Below are 20,186 nucleotides of genomic sequence, written 5' to 3' on the forward strand. Positions count from 1 at the left end.
TCAAGGGCTTAAAAACATCATCTGGGGAGTAACTCTTCCAGCGATTGCAGACTAGATATTTTGGACTACAATTCCTGCTGAGAACAACTAAAAATGTGAAACAAAATATTAAGAGTAAATCTGTAGGAAAACATTAAGGAACTTCCAAGTTAGTGACAATTTTGGGAGCCAATATCTTGGAGAAAAATAAAACCCAGAAAGGTGAATGCAGCTTTTTTTTTTTTTTTTATTTGAGAGAGAGAGAATGAGAGACAGAGAGCACGAGAGGGAAGAGGGCAGAGGGAGAAGCAGACCCCCTGCTGAGCAGCGAGCCCAATATGGGACTCGATCCTGGGACTCCAGGATCATGACCTGAGCCGAAGGCAGTCGCTTAACCAACTGAGCCACCCAGGCGCCCCGGTGAACGCAGCTTTTGACATTGCTTTTTCTCTCCAGTCATTTTCTTATTTCTAAGGCTATAGCTGAGTGGCCAAGGAAGCTGAACAGTATTTTCTGCAGGCTGTGGGGACAAAAATTGAAGTTCAGGGACTCCTAAGTAGTTATTTTGGGAAATAATCTATCACACTTTCTGATATTTATTCATTTATTTATTTATTTTTCTTTCAGTTGGATTGAAAATATGTGAAGTTACTGAGTTTCAGATAGTTTCCGCTTATTTAATCCTCTATTAAATAAACCACTACTGGGACGCCCGGGTAGCTCAGTCAGTCAAGAGTTGGTCAAGAGGCTGCCTTTGGCTCAGGTCATGATCCGAGGGTCTTGGGATGGAGTCCCTCATGGGGCTCCTTGCTCAGCGGGGAGCCTGCTTCTCCCTCTGCCGCTCCCCCTGCTTGTGCTCTCTCTCTCTCTCTCTGACAAATAAATAAATTTTAAAAAATACAACAAAACATGCCCATATGAATTCCCAGGGGTACAACCCCTTTCTGGGTTGAACAGCCCTATTTTGAATGTTTTTACTCTGATTATTAATTTTTTCACTTTTTGCTGTAATTTATACTAAACTGATATCTAGCCCAGTGCCCTCACAATATTCTTAAATTTCTTTGTTAATTTTTACTAAATGTTAAGCTAATGGAAGCCTGTGGTATTGTATTGTTTCTTAATGGGCCTGGTAACTTGTACAAGCCTGAATGTGGGGTGTTCGGATTTAGTAGGGGCCAGCAGTGCAGGGGGTGAAAGAATTCACTCAAGGCAGAACAAAGGAGATATAAAAGTTTACTGAATACACTGGTAAGGGGGCAACAGGCAGGACTGCAAAAGGAGAGACTGTCTACCATGGGGTGGAGATGAGAGGCTATAGTTACAGGGCACAATGAGAGTATGGGGGTGTATGGAATTTTCTCTTTCTTGGTAATCTTAGGAACTGTGCTTGGTTTTAATTGGTCATTTAATGGGCCTATAGTTATTTCGGGTGGGTCGCTTAATGAGTCTATTTGCATTCAGCTCCATAGTCACTGTGGGCCCTTTGCCTTGCTCAAAATTTTTTTTTTTTTTTAATTTTATTTATTTATCTGAGACAGAGAGAATGAGAGAGACAGAGAGCACATGAGGGGGGGGGGGTCAGAGGGAGAAGCAGGCTCCCTGCCGAGCAGGGAGCCCGATGCGGGACTCAATCCAGGGACTCCAGGATCATGACCTGAGCCGAAGGCAGTCGCTTAACCAACTGAGCCACCCAGACGCCCTGCCTTGCTCAAATTTCCATTGCTCAAGCCTGTTGTTTAAAAGCAGCTTCTACAATGAATACAACATCAACAAATGTTTCTTTAATTTTTAATTTTTTTTAAAGATTTTATTTATTTATTTGACAGAGAGAGACACAGCAAGAGAGGGAACACAAGCAGGGGGAGTGGGAGAGGGAGAAGCAGGCTCCCCACTGAGCAGGGATCCCAATGCAGGGCTCAATCCCAGGACCCCAGGATCATGACCTGAGCCGAAGGCAGATGCTTAACGACTTAGCCACCCAGGCGCCCCTGTTTCTTTAATTTTTTTTTTTTAAAGATTTTTATTTATTTATTTGTCAGAGAGAGAGAGAGCGAGCACAAGCAGGGGGAGCAGCAGAGGGAGATGGAGAAGCAGACTCCCCACTGAGCAGGGAGCCTGATGTGGGACTCGATCCCAGGAGCCTGGGATCATGACCTGAGCCGAAGGCAGACGCTTAACGACTGAGCCACCCAGGCGTCCCTCTTTAATTTTTAATGAGGTGATCCTTTGGTTCTCTTCTATACCTTATTGTCTCTACAGTTTATTGCAGAATGAGATCCCATAGTTTCTTAAATTCCCTTATTCAACACACATTTATTGAATTCCTGCTATATTCCAGATACTGTGCAATTATCTGGATGTAGAAAACATAAAAGAGAAATACTTCAAGGAACTCATAGTCTAGTGAAGTGATAAAACATATCACCTAGGAATAGAATTTTGAATTCCCTTGAGTGAAATGATTACAAAAATACCCATTAAAATACAGTAAAAATCAATGAAAGGTGGTTCTCCCAGAGACAGAACATAAAACCTAGAAAATGGAATACAAAAGTGATAAAAACATGGTGTCCATACCAGATCCCAAATAGAATAAATCATCAAAAAATCAAATCATCATGGTATTTGAAGAAGTGATTCTAAAAGATTAAAAATTGTGAAATTGAAATAATCTCTTTTCTCAAAATTGACACTAAGCGTTTAAAAAGAAATATTTTGTGGGCAAAAAAATTCGATTAGGTTTGGAACACAACCCCCCAAAATAATAAGACATAAATCTCTGTGAGTTTATTATTCTTTGAAAGAAACACAGATAATCATTTGAAAATGGTTCACAGTATACCAAGCCTTTCATGATCTTACTTCTGCCTATTTTCACCAATCACTTTCACTTTAGAAAAGTAGTCCTGTTGATTCTTGAGAAATTCTTTGAGTAGGATGTTCTCTCTCATGTCCCATGATTTTTCCTCTGCTCCTTTTTTTTTTTTTTTTAATGGAACCTCTTCTCACCTTCAACCAACTCCAGTCTCATTTCTCAGCTCACTTCATAAATCAGTCAAAACTCAGACTAAGACTCAAAAATTCCTTCAGGAATTTTTCCTTTATCCATCCATACTGGGCACATATATAATAGTTTCCTATGTTTGGGTCATGGAGTGGGGATGAGAGAGTGGTAACAGATAAGCCTAGGATGATAGGGGGCTAGATAACGGATAGCCTTTTAATTCATTTTAACAAATTTGAACTCTATCTTGTGAATAGTAGGAAGACACTCAGTGGTTTTAAGCAAGTTCAGAAATATTCCAGCCAATTGTGCTCCACCCTCCTTTTACATTGCCACGATCAAGTTCATATTGTTCTAAAATGCCGGTGAGACTCTTTTGAGGGTTGGAATCCAAAGCCTATTTAAATTAAGCTCATTGACATATTCTTATTGCTAATCTCTCATCTGAGTTTTAATCTCTCATTTCTATCTGCTTGTGGGCAATTTCTACCTAAATATTCTTTTACCATCAAAATAGGTCTGTGTTATGTAAACTCATTCACAGTGTCCTTGTATGACCCTAATTCAGTTAAACATGGTTCTTTATTCCTGCTGTTCTAGGATGGAATTTGTTGTTGTTGAAGTGCAGAAAAATCATAAACTGTAAGGCAGAAAACGTACCTAAAATTGTTGTCCTGCTAAGCAGGCAGATTGGTTAGACTTTCTGAACCTCACTATTACCATCTACATAGTGAAGAGTTGAAATAGAAGAATGGTACCATGGCTACTTAGAGTGTTACATTTCTGATTCTGCAATTACTGCTCCTTCATCCCCCTCATTCAGCCCTCTCAGTTCTGTCAGTTCAATTTCTATCTAATCAAGTCTCTTTTCCATTCTCATTGCTATTCTCTGCCTGTGACTTTGGCTCCTCATGATCCTACCCCCATTAAAATTGAAGCTGTTACTAGGCCTTACTTGGGCAATTACAGGAGCTTCCACACTGTATTCCCTGTTTCTCTCTAGCCTCGATCTATTTCAAACCATCTTGTGTACCTTATGTCATTACTCTTGTTTAAGAGGATTCTCTTGCTTATAGGATGAAATTAAAGCACATAAACTGAATTCAAAACTTTCTAAGGTGCAGTGTCCCACACTCTCTGTTCCAACCCCAAAGAAATCCAGGTGCTTTTACTTTTTATCAAAATTTTCTCAATTCCTTCTTACTGTAAATTGAAGTCATTTCTATTGCTTAAGACCAGGTAATTCCTAAATCTCCAGGGAAGTCTTCCTCTCTTACAATACATAGCTGTTTGGGGATGGTTGCATGTGTATTTGCAGATGGATAAGGTATAGGCAGAGTGTGTCCACACTTTAAGTAAAGCTTATCAATTATTTACAACCTAATATAAATGAGTTTATCAGATCTTTTTATTACAGCAAGTTTTGAGGAAGAAGTTCAAAGCACCAGAAGAGACAGAAAGAAGTGGTTTGATGGAATAGAATAAAGAGCTTAGAAAGGAAGGGAAAATGGAAGACGCTGGAAGAGAATCTTTGCTTTAGCCTTGAGCTGGCAAAATTTCACCACTGATAATACAAAATGGTGCCATGAAATCAAGAGAGTGACCTAGACAAATCTTCTTGTCAAATGGTATGTTTTTCATTTTCAATACATCATCTCTGGTTCTTTATTTTCTCTCAAATAAATTCTCTCAGAGAAAACACACGTTCTAGAAAATAAAATGTTCAGGCTACAAAATGACATCTGAATTACTTGCACATTCAATCATTCTTACAAATAAAACAAAATTGATCAATAATGTTTGCTGTAGTGTGCCCCATTAAGCAGCTTTTCTTTCTGCTATATCTCCATAAAGCTTTCTATTCCCAGAAGGACAAGGATTGAAAGAATAACAACAAATATATATCAAGGAGAAGGAGAGTATATGGTGTGTTAGATATGTTTATGTTAATCCTAATTTATCCCCTCCAAAATGAATAAAATGAAATTCTAAGAGCATCCACTTCTCCTTTATAACCTTAGTTCCCACTCTGGAAGTTATCTTTCTTGAGATGCATTTGGAGGAGACCACAGTTACTGACTCAGTATACCAGATGTTCCATTTTTCTTGCTTTTAGTCTTTTTATGTTAATTTTGACCAGTCATTTTGATGGTTTCTTAATCTATATAATATATGGTTTCCTCTTTCCTTCCCCTTTCCTCCAGTATCTTTTACTGTTATTTTAACTATGGTTTTGCATATGTATCAAGAAATAAATCTAAACTTGGGAGGTGAGCCAAAGATAATTTTATTGTTTCATCCTTTCCCCTTTTCTCTTCTCTTTGCCATTCTGTTCATACACAATGTATATTCTTTAATACAATTATAAAAAAATAGTAATAGCAAGGGATGGTCTTTTAATTGATTTGTGATGAGAAGAAGGAATAATACTATCTTACATTTATTCTCATTTCATTACTTTTCTGTTCATTCTCTCTTCTAGTCTTTTTCTCATCCTCGTTTCCTCTCTCTCCTTTGTGACTGTGAGCTTCCAGAGGTCACTAATTCTATTTTTATTTTTTATTTTATTTTATTTTATTTTTTTTCAGAGGTCACTAATTCTAGGACCAGGTATACAGTATGTGCTCAAGACCTGCTTGTTGAATCAAGGAATTAACTACATACTACAACACCACGTCTGTTCCTTTGCCACTGGTTTCTAACCCCTATTAACTTTTTCTTATCCCTTCTGAATTTTACAAGCTCTATGATAACATTATATTCAACATGATTCATATTTATTAGGCATGTACAATGCGCCAGATATTGAGGCCTTTGCAATGAACAAAACAATTGATAATCTTTGCTATTTTGATACTTTCATTCCAGGGAGAAAAGAGAAAAACACAATTAATAAGTAAAGTATATAGAATGTAAGTTGGATAAATGCAAAGGAGAAAGGCAGAGAAAATGGATAGGAAGTATTGAAGGGGGTTGCAATTTAAGGTAGTCGGTGAAGTCTTCCTAAGAAGGTGCCATTTACAGAAAGGCTTGGGAGAGGTGAGGGAGTAAGCTGTGCTGGTCATGGGGGATACAGCATACACAGTGGCCAATTGGCATCAGTCTGCTTGACATATATGAGAAAAAAGAAAGGAGTCGATATGGCTGGAGTGAAGTAAGCAAACGGGACTTAAGTCAATGAGTCAGTCAGGCCCTTACAGTGCCCTCAGTGACAAAGTCTGTTATAGTCCGCTTAAGCTGCTGCAACAAAATACCATGGAATGGGTGGCTTAAACAGCCGAGATTTATTTTCTCATAGTTTTGGAAGCTGGCAAATCAAAAACAAGGTAATGACTGTTTTGCATCCTGGTGAGAGCACTCTTCCTGGTTTGCAGGCAGAGGCCTTCTCACTGTGTTTCCTAACATGGCAAAGAGGGCGAGCTCTCTGGTATCTCTTCTTGTAAGGCCACCAACCCTATTATATTGGGGCCTCCCTTTTATGACTTCATATAACTGTAATTACCTCCCTGTAGGCCCGATCTCTAAATACAGTCACATTGGGGGTTCAATTTGGGTGGGATACAACTGAGCCCACAGCAAAGCGCAAAGGAGTAAAGCCATTCTGAGACCCTGGAGCAGTACTCCCCTGGATTTCTCTGTGCACTTGGGCAAATAGCTACTGAGTGGCTTCTGCAACCCCAAAGGCCAGGCAGCCAGAGGGCAATTTGTCTGGCCTCGGTGATTTGTCAGAAACTAGCCCTGCATGTGCATGTTCACTAATGAATCTGCTACTCTTTATTATTTATTAAAATAACTGTAGTGCCCTATTGAGCATGTACTCATGTATTGTATTTGTTGTATTTCTTACAAGTATGCCTTGATTCTCCCTGCGACAGTTGTACCATCCTTAAGAAGCATCTTTTATTTTTTTTTCCCCTAACAACCTTAGTGCCCTGACCAGGACTGAGTTCACAGTGGCAAGTCAATAAATTCCTTCATACAGAGACATTTTATTTTTTTTTCTTTCTTCATTAGGAGAGTTTTCATAGCCAGGAAAGAGTGAAAGACTCATACAAAATACAATTAGAGCTCTAAATGTGTTTTTAATCTCATATATGCATATTCACGTGTGTATTTGTGTGTATATATTACACAACAACAGCTATGACAGCAGCAAACAATTATATATAAGATAATTTTGCTGCCCAAGATATTACGGTTATCGTTCCAAAATTGTGTTTTCCAAGGATAAATTTGGATAAATAGAAACGCTCCATGAATATTCAGCTGTGCTTTTGGACTGAGATTTCTACTGTTCTGAATAAATTCCAAAAGTATTTCTACATTTAAGGTCCTATTACATCTTGAAAGGCTAGCTCACTGTAGAGAAGAGAGTTTGATTTGCTGATTTCTTTTAAGACAGGCATATGAACTAAGTCAAAGAGATCAGCTGGAGTAATAGTTGTGTGAGGGCATGTTTGATGTCTTTGAGCACTTCTTTTTACCTTTTGAAATATGGGATACTCATTCTTATTTATTTTTCTAATAATCAAGCAAATATGATGTAAGCCCATATAAATATAATTTATAAAGAGCATACCATTTGTTAGATTCTCAAGTCTAACAATATTGGAGCTACCAAATTGGTTCCCAGAAGAAAATTATAGTAAGTGATAGCTCACTGACATAAGCCAGATTGCTCAAGATCATTTGACTTGAAAATGGGAAATAGATTTGGGTTTTACCCCCAGTAAAATCCAGTTGAGTGACTTTTGGCAAGTCATTTCTCAGTTTCCTTGAGGTGGTTCATCTGGGAAAATGGAAAATGTTTATATGATGGTATTCTTGGGAAGATTCAATAAAATAGTGTCATGTGTGAAAATAAAATTTAGTAAGCTGAACAACACAGTTCAAACTAAGGTATTTTTAAAAATCGTCTAAAGTAGGACTCCCCTTTTTGAAAAAGTTCACCTTCTTACTGTTGGGAAGGGGGATAATTCAAATCTATGATTTAAATCAGATCCTAACAATGGAAGGTTGTACAAAAATGTAAAGGTTCAAGTTGCTCTTTTTCTCTTTCTTTTTTTTTTTTAAAGATTTTATTTATTTATTTGACAGAGAGAGGCACAGCGAGAGAGGGAACACAAGCAGGGGGAGTGGGAGAGGGAGAAGCAGGCTTCCCGCCGAGCAGGGAGCCCGATGTGGGGCTCGATCCCAGGACCCTGAGATCATGACCTGAGCCGAAGGCAGATGCTTAACGACTGAGCCACCCAGGCGCCCCTCTTTTTCTCTTTCAAAATTGACCACTGATAGGGAATATCATTGCACACTAAAACTTCCATATAAATGTTCATTTTTAAATTTCCAAACTTCCCTTGGGCACTAGGAATGGGATTGGACAGACATCTGGAATCACCCATTATCTTGGCTGTGAGTTGGCATCTCCCAGGTTGGTCCATATTAACATATCCCTGGATGGCAGAAGTTGTCATATGCCTTCATAGCATAACTTGCATATTTTGGAAGGCATTTCTGAGAACAGATTTTTTCGACAATGAACATGCCAAAGGCTTGACATGAAAAGTACTTATGCCTAATGTCTGTCATTCTCTCTCTGCCAGTTCATCTTTCCTGGGCTGGCCTTCTGCCACACTGGCACCTGAAATGCAGCAAACAATGTCATTGGATGCTGAAGGTGTGACCGTAAGTTGTGGTTATCTTCCAAGCAATTACCATATGGTGTGCAATTCAGCTCTTCATCTCCTTGTTCGATGGGAGAATAATAGCAATGACAATAATGCCATTTAATAATGTATTTTATCTTTATGGTCTATTCTGTTCCCATATTTCTGTCTTTAAGTACTTTGATGCAGGGGGACCTTAGGCAGCCATTAAAGTTTAGTCACCTCTCCAGAGTGGGAGGCTCTTGTATATAAAATAATTTGAAAGGAGGTTTGATCAAGAAACAAGGGACATTAACATACTGAAACAGGATTAGGGAGAAATTTAAGAAAAATAAATTACCAAGTGAAGCATGCCTTTTTACAAAGCAGGCCCTATGCCCAAGCTTCTTCTTTCTTTTTCTTTTTTTTCACTATTATTCCTAAGAAATATTTTGTGAAGTGTCTGTAGAACAAAATAGAGAAAGGCAAACCTTCTGGAGGTTAGATACCCTTATAAATAAATATGAATTGGGCTCTCTACCGGATCTCAGGTTCAAGGTCCACCACAGGCAATGTTATGAAACCAGATCACAACTTTCACAACATTTAAAAGCTAGATCACTGTACCCAGCTCGTAGGAGATTGGATCAAATCTGAGATGTCATTCAAAGTTTATTCAGCCAATAAACATTTACTGAACACCAATGTGTTAAAGATTTCATGGTTAATCAGGTTTTAGCTCCTGTAGTCAAGGATTTTGCATCATCATGAGGGAGACTGAAAATTAAATCATGGATTATGATTCAGCACAAGAAGAACTGTGATAGAGCATATAGCAAGTGGGGGCTTCTGTGAAGTCTTCCTGAGAAGATAATCATTGTGCTGCATTTTATAAGGAAAATTAGAATTAATCACATAAAAGAGGAGAATGGATTTTTACACACAGAAAACAACATGTACATAGTTATGGAGGATTGATCTCCACTACATATTCAGGAGCTAAAAAAAATGGATGGAATAAAATCTGTGATTTGTTTTTGAATATTCATCTCTTGATTTTTAAAAGAACCCTATCAAATAGAAAGCATAGGCATTCCTTTTCCCATTTTATAGAAGAGGACATGGTAGTTCAAGAGGTTAAGTTACATGCCCAATTTAAAGTATAATGGAGAGGAAGATCTGGTTCTAGAAGACTGGCCTTCAGATTTCTCTTTTAGTTACTCTGTTTCTCTTTAGTTACTACCCTGCACGAATTCATAGTTCATGAGGAAGATGCACTGTGATAGAAAAATGCAGGATGATTAGTTCATAAAATGGGAACAGACTTTTGAGAAATTTCCAGAGAAGAATATGCACCCACTCTCCCTAACGCAATCTGTTAAGAATTTCTTTCTTGCTCCTGTAAACACTGTTTATTTATATTTTCTTATTTATTGCATAAAAATTAATTTCAGTGAAGTCCTTTATGTATGTAAGCACTGATAAGTAACACTGTAGCTTTCTCTATTGAATGACCCAAATTAGGCATTCAGTACTGTTTCACAGAGTATTATTGAATAACTTCTATCCACAAAATAATTTGGAGTCACTAGGGAAAGTGTATGGGAAAGTAACAAATACGAGCATGGAACTATTCCTTCCTGTAGTAGCTGATAATCTAGTAAGGAACGATGACTTGCAAGGAGCTCTAAGTGAAGACAGGATAGGTACAAAGAGTGTAAATATACCCTGGAAATTTGAGGGAAGATGACTCTAAATTTATTGTGAGGATACCTGGAAGATTTCTTGGAGGAGGGAGAGTTTATACTGGCATCTGAGGCATAGCTGTATAGATGTTATGAGATCAGAATTGTTGCAGAGAGAGGGCACAAAGTGAGGAAGAACAAGGGATCTAGAAAACCTAGGACATATTTCATAAATAGAATAAATGGGACTGTATGGTAAAAGATGCAGCTGAAAAGCTTAGACACTGCAGAGATGTTTACATTACAAATAATTATGAATAACTGTTATCTGTAATTGTATTAGCATTTACTGACTTTTTCCTTCAGAATGTGAGAGTGTGTGTGTGTGTGCACGTGCACACGCATGGAGGTGCATAATACATATAATGTATTATATATATTATATATAAATGCACATGAAGCATAGAGCTTTGATCCAAATTCCATCATTGAATAAACTGATGTCAGAATAATTAAGCAGCTCACACAGATATCTCAAAACAGAAATAAGCTATAAACCAACTGTAAATGATCCAGCTTCTAGGATGGCATTGTGCACAGGAAAACATCCTTACAATAGCACAGAAGCTCTTCTCAAACTCATCTGAATTTACATTTCTGGCCTCATCTCCTCAACACACTTGACCCTCCCCTCACACTGAACTATCAATGTTACTTAGCCCTCCAGTCCTCTTTTCAAAACCTTCAAGCACATGCCTGTCCTTTCGCATACCCACCCAGTTTTGTGAAGGAAAAGAGCTATGACATGAAGAAAGCTCTGACCCGAACCGCACAGGATGGGATGAGGATGGGGTGGGCAAAACCTTGAACTGGGTGATATCTGTATACTACCATGAAATTTATTTATTTATGTAGTTATAATTTATAACCTGCTTACTTCCAGAAAGGATATGAGTCAGCGAGCTAAAAGTTAAAATACTTGCAAAAATCCTATTTTGAAGTTCTTTGATGTGAAAATTATACCTCACAAGTTGGCACACAGCGAATTTCTCGTCTGATTTCTGCCTCCATGTCTGATCCATTCCAGCAGTGCAATTGCTTGATGATTTTTTTTAAAAGCAAATTTAACAGAACAACTCACACTCTCAGAAATGCTTTGATTTTACTTTGGTTTATGCTCAGGGCAAAGATTTTGGCTCTGGTTTTTCCATCCACAATCGTGAATTCACTTTAAATAAAATGCAAGAGGAAATCAATGTCCAGTGTCTTGCCTGAAAATTAAATGAAAACAAACATTCAGGATGCACTAAGCATTCAGGTTCCTGTAACTAAACTCGATCAAAGGACAAATGTGAGGAACCTCAGGGAATCCATTTTTCTCCGTTTGTAAAGGCCCAAGGGCTAGTAATTAGAAAGCTGAGCTACTCTGCCTTTTCAATTCTGGCCCTAACGTTTTGTGCATGAGGTGAGAGATCTTATTTTCCTAAAACATGGAATATAATTTCTCTGCCTATTGGTCATTTTGTGATGTCTTAAAATTCTCTCTTTATAAAACTTCTCTCTCCCTCCTTCCTTTAGAATTTGGGTTAAGGTTATTAAAGGACTCTTCCTGATAGAATATATTGTTCTAGGGAGAGGACTTATAATGGCTTATAAAGAGAAAAATTAAAACCTGAATTAATTTCTATACTATATAAAAATTTAGTCATTTGACATAAGATGTACTTTTTTGTGGAGTCTTGGGAGAGAAGCATGATTTCAGGTGCATCTAAAAGCTGCAATAATAAGTAATCTGTGGCTATTGTATTTGAAAAGAAAAGCATCCATGAGATGGAGAACTTTAGAATGATTCCTTGATAGTAATACATTCAAAAGGAAAAGAAAAGTAATCATAGTTGAAAAATTAAAGAGCAGGGGTGCCTGGGTGGCTCAGTTGTTAAGCATCTGCCTTTGGCTCAGGTCCTGATCCCAAGGTCCTGGGATCGAGCCCACATGGGGCTACCTGGTCGCGGGGAGCCTGCTTCTCCCTCTCCCTCTGCCACTCCCCCTGCTTGTGCTCTCTCGCTCTCTCTGTGTGTGTCAAATAAATAAATAAAATCTTTAAAAAAAAAAAGAAAAGAGAAATTTTGCATTTTGAGCATGTCAAAGGAAGAGGTGGGTACTTAGTAAATATCTGAGAGAAAGAGATGAATGATCTGGAGAACAGAGGCCAGGAGACTGAAAGGAGCTCTTGAAGAATCACTGGATTCTGAACCGGAGTTAAAATACTAAATCCTGCTAATAAGGCTGTGGTTCTTTACTTCAGATTTTTTGCAATATGAAATAATCTCCTGAGTTCCTGCTTAATCCATTGTGCATTCTGTTCTTATCTGGGATAGGCATTGCGTTTTAATTCATTTCCAAACATCCAGGCCAAACTACCAAAATATGTCTTTGCTGAATGGAAATTATGCTTCTAAACCTTCATTCATTCTACATTTCATTCCATGTAGGCCTGTGTTTTCACAGCTTTTCCTCTTCTATCTTCTAAAGAGAATTCTGGAAGAGAAAATATAAAATGCTGAGAAAAGCTATGTTGGTTCAGATTAGAAAGAGTAGGAGGGAGGAAGAGCCAACTTGGCCTGAAGTTGAAAAAGAGAAATAAGACATTTGGAGGGAGCAGATTATGAGAGCATGTAAGGAAAAAAGGTAGAAAGGGTCTTTAGGGCATTTGTCATGTGTTAAGGAATTTAACTGCTTTCTTAATATGCCTTTAAGACATTTCCACAAAGATTTCATTATATTCCAGTATTTTTGGAAGTTGTATTTTGTGTTTTATTACTACATCATCATTCAGGTCTGGTAGCATTGAGCAGAAGAGATAGAATTCCCGACTTTATGGAATTTGAGGCACAAATGATAAGGACCACCCACATATCTATAATGACAAAGTCTTGTTAAAGTTCTTAGCTCTTTATAGTCATTATTTCATTTAATATGTTATGTATGGTAATTCTCATTAATGTCTGTATTGTCTTTAAGGTTCTGTCAATCCAATTGAAATGTTTACAGAACAGAGTTAGAGAGAGTGAGTCTTCTGTATCCCCACGGTATCTCATCTACCATCCCTGGAGAGTCAGGGATTTTAAAATTTGAAGACCTACCATTTTGATTTCAACTCTTGAATTCTTATCTTTACTCACAGGCTTAAAACACCCAGTCTAGTGCATGATATTAATTATCACTGAGGTTTGTCACAATTATTAAGTAAATTACCCATTGCTTTGAAGACAAGTAGTTGGATTATACAAACTCTGTATTTGACTGTCCCATTAGCTGTGGCCTGATTCTCAACAGTCATGGTCTCAACCAAATGGCATATATTCTGTAACATGTGCTAACTGATAATAACATCAATGACCAGCACAGAGACTTGTGTGTCAAGTTCTGTTATGAGCATTTGTAATACATTAACTCATTAAATTTCACCAGTAACCCTATGATGCAGGTTTATTACTACCATTTTACAGATGGAGTAAATGAGACAAAGAGAGCCTAAATAATTTACATACAGTTGCACAGCTAATAAGAGAGCCAGAATTCAAACCAAGTTTTGTGGCTTTGAAAATACTTTATGATTAAATTAATTTCCTTATTAATGCACCAGTTGGCCTTAGGATCATTCTCATTCCTATTCTAAGAGCACATGCAGTTGGTTGGATTGATACTGTGCTAATGTATTCGATGGAGAATCTTTAGATGGCCAGTCCCCTTCTCCTGAACAACCATTTCTCCTTGCTTCATATTTTAATAATGGCCTCTGGAGACATTTATATTAGGTTCAAAGTTGGTAAGAGCACCTTAATGCAGTTTCTTCAGTTGGATCCTCTTCACCAACAACTAATGAGGTGGGTGTCATATGCCTTTTTGTCAGAGATGGGGCCTAAATATTAGAAGGTTTACATGATACCCTTGGTCACAGCACAGATTCTGGGCTATAGTCCAGAATGGATCACATTTTTTTTTTTTTTTTTTAATTCTTGGGCTCTGCTATTATCTGAATTTTTATTACACCCCCCCTCCCCAATTCAAATGTTGAAATCCTAACCCTCAAGGTCATAGAATTTGGAGGTGGGGATTTTGGGAGGTGATTGGCCATGGTAGAGCCTCATAAATGGAATTAGTGCCTATATAAAGGAAAGAGCTCTTTCACCCCTTCCATCACATGAAGTTATGGCAAAAACAAAACAAAACAAAACAAAAAAAAGCTATCTAGGTAGTGGGCTCTCACCGGATACCAAATCTACCTACACCTTGATCTTGGACTTTCTAGCCTGCAAATTAATTAAAGCAATTAATTTGTGTTGTTTGTAAGTCACCCAGTCTATGGTATTTTGTTAGATTAGCCCAAATGGACTAAGGCAGGTTTTTTCTGCCATAAAATCTGGGAAATATCCTAATTAAAAATCTAGTAGAAGACAGAAATAATAATTAAATGTGGGGCAAATGTTATAGAGAAAATTTAACTCTTTTACTTAGCTCAGCCCCAAATATTTAGCCATAAATATGACCATGAGTTTGTTTGTTTCTACAAAGGAAGTTTGATACAATAATAAATTGGAATATGAATTAATTTCATTTGACTTATTGAATCCAATTATAATGATGTGGCAGAAATAGTTGATAGGACTGAGCAAAGAAAATTTTACTAAGAATATTACCAGCGAGGGGTACTTGACTGGCTCAGTCAGAGGAGCATGGGATTCCTGATCTTGGGGTTGTGAGTTTGAACGCCATGTTGGGTGTAGAGATTGCTAAAAAAATAAATAAATAAACTTTGGAATATCACCAGCAAAATCTTCAGTACTGGCTATCAAAATATAAGCAGAAGACAACTTCCGTAAATGTTTGATAGGCAAGCAACACAAAATTTTTGTGCATACCTTTTTAGCTGACAAGACAAATTAGCATCTATTGTACAATAATCTTCATCTATGACAGTACCTCTTACAGAACCCACAGGAGTTTCAATTAAAAACATGATCTTGATCCTAAAGAAAGTAATATGAGAATTTCCAGTCCTTTCTTATTTATTTTCTCAAATATTTTTATCAGTCTAGTAATTCTGAGAAACCAAGGTCATGATAAATTCCACCTCATCTGCCAACCCCGCACCCTCTGTATTTTGGTTCTAGAAATAAAGAAACAGAACTGGTCCGTTTGATGTCAAAACTGAGGAACTTAGCAGAACTTGAGATATGAAAAATGTTACATTTCATCCTCAGATTTAACCAAACAAACATAAGATTGAACTAATTCTCCATTTTATTTTGAGGGTGTATGTGTATATATGCATGACTATGGAAATAATGACATAATTAGATTTATGGTTTAGCATTTTCAAAGGCTTTCATTTGATAGAAACCATAAATATATACAAAAGATATTTTGTGTAAATAAGGGTAAAAAAAATCACAGTAATGGAGTCAAGCAAATCTATTTAAGCAATTAGGATACAAATTAAGATTAAACAAATGATTTACTTATAAGGAATTGGTCTGCATACTATCAGGGATCATAACTCTCATATGAATTATTAAGGATTGATTTAAAGTCAGAATGATGTTTTTGCCTATTTATTAATAAGAAAGGAACAAACATAGATTGAAAATGATTATTTTAGAATGGTTAATAGTTTGAAAAAGAAGAAATTTCCCTTATAAACCACAGAGATTGACTTTTGCAAGTGAAGGACAGAAAGGCTCAGAGATAGGGCGAAATTAACAAAATTTTATTTAAAAAAAGAAACTAGAAAAGTGTGGTTAGATTTGCATAGTAGAAACTGCTGAATAATTTTACTTAAAATAAGACCTTATCAATGATACTCAAGACACTAAGTAACTGACGCATCTCCACCTCATCTCACATTGAATAGGCCTGGCTTCAAAGGCAATATTACACTAGTTAAATGAAGCTTGTTATAGGAAAATAATAGTGCTCAAAACTGCTGTTTGGGGTTTCAACAATAAAGTAGCGGAAGGATAATTCCATAGGCTGATTTTCTCTACTTTATCTCATGCTGAATAAAAGCTATACCCACCAGCTGTCCTTTGTGAGTATGTGGAAATTGTATCTGAATTTCATCATGAGTCCTTGCTTTTCAACTACCCACATTCATAATTCTGGTTAGACTGGAGAATTTAGTGCAGGACTGGTGTGTGTGTATGTGTGCATGTGTATACACATGCCCTGAAAGGGGTGGTATGCATGGCACTAATATGAGGGTTGAGTGGAGAGGTGTAATAAGGTAGGAAAAGAAAAAAAAAGCGGGGGGGGATTGAGGCTGTAGAGCTTAGGCTATAGGTAGAAGCAGAATCTACTTGCTTGAAATTACAAGCAGCCCTGAGGGAAGAGAAAAGGAGGAGCTCAAGCTGGTGGGAAGGGCAGTAGTAGGAAATGGTGTCACCACCAAGGGCACCTTCACCAGGCCCTTGCCAAACAGCTGCTGCAGCCAATGACATCACCAACTGTGGCATAACAAAGGATTTTTAGATTAGCCATTTGGTTGCATTGATCAGCAAATTCAATACAACACTGGCTTATCTGACTTTTAAGACCTACCCCCCTTAATCAACCAATGTTTTAGGCGGAGTGACTGGTCATGCCCTTTAAAATTGCTGAACCAGCAGTGATGGTGCATTTCTTTCCAGTGATTTGAAAGAGGTTGTGGATAACTCAGTATGACAAATCTGTACTACACTTGAGTTTTATTAAAGAGATGAGAGTATTTTTACATGACACAATTCATAAGAATCTATTAAAGTTTGCTTTTATAGTGAGTGAGATGAAGAAATGTCCAGGTTTCTGGTCAGTCACATTAGATCAGTTTGTGTTGGTAGGGACACAGTCTGCCTAGCTGGAGAAACAGAATTATAGGATGAACTATCTAGATTGAAAGAAAAAAAATCATCTGCGCTGTCATTTACAAATAATGATCAAAATTAGAAACATTTTTGTTCAAAAATGGTATTAGGACTGGTTTTGAGGGCTTGCATGGCCCCGTGCTCAGAAGAGCCTCACACTGGGTTTAATGTTCTGCTGTTGCTGTCTTGAAATTCTTAATAATTTTTGAACAAGGGACCTCACATTTTAATTTTGCAATGGGTTTCACAACTTTCATAGCTAGTTTTGCAGGGGAGCTGATGGAAGTATAGGAAAAGAGGATCTTGATATTGAAGCCATGCTTGATTTCAAATTACAGTCTCTAATGATGGAATTGGCCTCAACATCTATACCACGGCCTCCCAGCCCTAACCACCTATCTATACTTACAAAGATAAAGATATCTTCTATACTTATAAAGGTAAATTATATGGTCTTCTCGTCATGTTTGAGAAAAAACAAAATATGAATGTAAAATTGCATTAAAATATCTCCCTTACATTTTATATAGTAGCAGTTCTTTGTTTGGCAGAATACCAGAGATAAAAGTTGTATATACTGGGCAGTTCACGTTCACTTTCCTTGTACCAAGCAGGGAAACAGGTTGTTGCATTTTCCAGGAGATTGAATTGTTACAATTACATTGCGTGTTATAATAATATTTAAATAGCTCCTAGTGTTTGGCAGGCATTTACCTGTTTTACTCTCAAGGGTTTGTGAATGTTGTTCTGCTTTAGAACACTTTAGGTAGCAAAATATGCAGTATTGGGCAATCTTTAGGAAGGGTGGTTCCTTGACCTACTACACATACCACACATCATTCATTTAAATTAACAAATGGAAGACAGTCTTCATTTTCATGACTCTTAAGAAAACAACTTTTTTTTTAAGAGAGGGAGGGAGAGAGAGAGAGAGATGACCGGGGGAGGGGCAGAGGAAAAGGGAGAGAACCTTAAGCAGGCTCCACACCCAGCCCACCATGGAGCTTAGTCTCAGGACCCTGAGATCATGACCTGAGCCAAAATCAAGAAACAGACGCTTAACTGACTGAGCCACCCAGGTTCCCCAAGAAAACAACTTTTATTTTCAACCTAGACTGTGTTTTTATTAAATTTAAAGAGACTAATTATTAATATTTTTTCTATGATTGAAGGCAAGAACTAGAAACTGAGTTTTTTGTGTGTTTTTTTTTTTAAGTAGGGAGATGAAATTTACCTTTTCTTTATCTGAAGATCAACAGAACATTTTTCTCATATCCACATTAAAAACAATGGCAAAAACAATAAATAAATAAATAAATAAATAAATAAATAAATAAAAACAATGGCAAAACCATATTCTGTTGATTTTATTTCTGAAGCATCTTTTGAACTTTCCATTTCTCTCTCTTTTTAAAATTTATTTTAGAGAGAGAGTGAGTGAGCACGAGCTGGGGGAAAGGCAGAGGTAGAAGAAAAGAGAGAATCCTCAAGCAGACTCTGTGAGGAATGTGGAGCCCAACATGGGGCTCAATCCCAGGACCCTGAGATCATGACCTGAGCTGAAATCAAGAGCTGTCGCTTAACTGACTGAGCCACTCAGGTGCCCCTCCATTTCTCTTTATCCCAACTGCCATCATCCTAGTCCAAGCCAGTCATATCTAACCTAGACTATTGTTTAAAATTGGTATCTTTTTCCTTCAGTTTCCCTTCTCTTTAAGTTATTCTTACATTGCAGCCAATATGAGAGTACTAAGCCATAAATCTGGCCTGGCGGCTTCCCTACTAAAGCCAAACTTCCAATGGCTTCCTACTCTGCTTGTAATAAAATCCAAACTCCCCAGTTCTATAAGTAATCCCTGTCTACTTCCTGTCCTCATGTTTTATCGTTAGTACTTCCGCATTTGATTTTCCCACTTCACTGAAACTTGTACAATTTCCAAATTGTGCCATACACTGTTTCCTAGTTCACAAAAGATTCAAGGTTTTTTCAGTGTTGTTTTCTTTTTCCAACATATATCCACCCTCCAAATGTGGCTGACAGATGCTTTCTCTTCAAGTCTAACATGAATGCATTCACTCAACTAATATTAATTAAACCCTTCATTTTGCAGAACTGTTAGACATACTGATTTTATAGTGAGGAAACAGAAAGCAAAGTCCTTGTTTCATGGAGCTTATATTCTAGTGATTAAGAGATTAATATAATAAGAAAATTAATACAATAATGTCTGGCAATGATTAGTGGTATGACAAATCTAAATCAATCAAAATAGAAGGTGATATTTTAGACCAATGACTAAGATGGATTTTCTGAGATGGTAAAACTTGAGTCTGAATGTAGAAAATGTGTCAATTAAAATAACAGAGAAATGAGCGTTGCTGAAATAGGGAACAACAAGAAAAGAAACCTGGAGCTGAAAACTGCAAGAACTCCTACATGGTCAGAGGGGAAGAGGGGCTAGGGAGGGTAACTGGGGATCAGACCATGTAGGAACTGATAGGCCATGAAAGGATTATAAATTTAGTCTTAAATGAGATGGGAAACCACTGATGGGTTGAGAGTGGAATCATTACGTGATCTTTTTAGGTTTTAGATGATGTCTCTGGCTTTCCTGAGGAGAATATACTGCAGAGAAAAGACTGGCAGCAGGGAGGCCAGCTAGGAATTAGCTCATTGCAATAGTCCAGGCAGAGATTCATGGGGCTTGGATAAGATGAGGATAGTTAGTTTTGTAACAGAATTCACTGATTTGAAATGTAACAGAGCCAGACATTATAGATAACCACAGAGGTTTTGCTTGATAAACAGGTGCATGGTCGTAACCCTTCCTGGGAATGAGATGAAGGATGGGGAAGATCTGTGGGTGGTGGAGAGAGGTATTATATCATCCAGTTTAGAGCATAGGACGTTTCATATGTTGTTGCAAAGACTGGCTAAATGCTCACAAAGCCCATCCCTTCTTTCTAGGAA

At 37.4% G+C, this 20,186-nt stretch overlaps 1 long non-coding RNA gene across 1 annotated transcript in view; it reads left to right on the forward strand.

The window, feature by feature from the left end:
- The window catches only part of LOC145716686 (uncharacterized), a 186,481-nt gene that overhangs the window by 49,492 nt on the left and 116,803 nt on the right, over positions 1 to 20,186 (forward strand). Inside the window, exon 4 of the long non-coding RNA XR_014139483.1 lies at positions 8,587 to 8,668. This is a non-coding gene — a long non-coding RNA (uncharacterized LOC145716686). The remainder of the gene's footprint in view (positions 1 to 8,586; positions 8,669 to 20,186) is intronic.

The sequence above is a fragment of the Leptonychotes weddellii genome, chromosome 13 (genome assembly GCF_054177405.1).
Source record: "Leptonychotes weddellii isolate Sample4059 chromosome 13, ASM5417740v2, whole genome shotgun sequence".
Classification (NCBI taxonomy): Eukaryota; Metazoa; Chordata; class Mammalia; order Carnivora; family Phocidae; genus Leptonychotes; species Leptonychotes weddellii.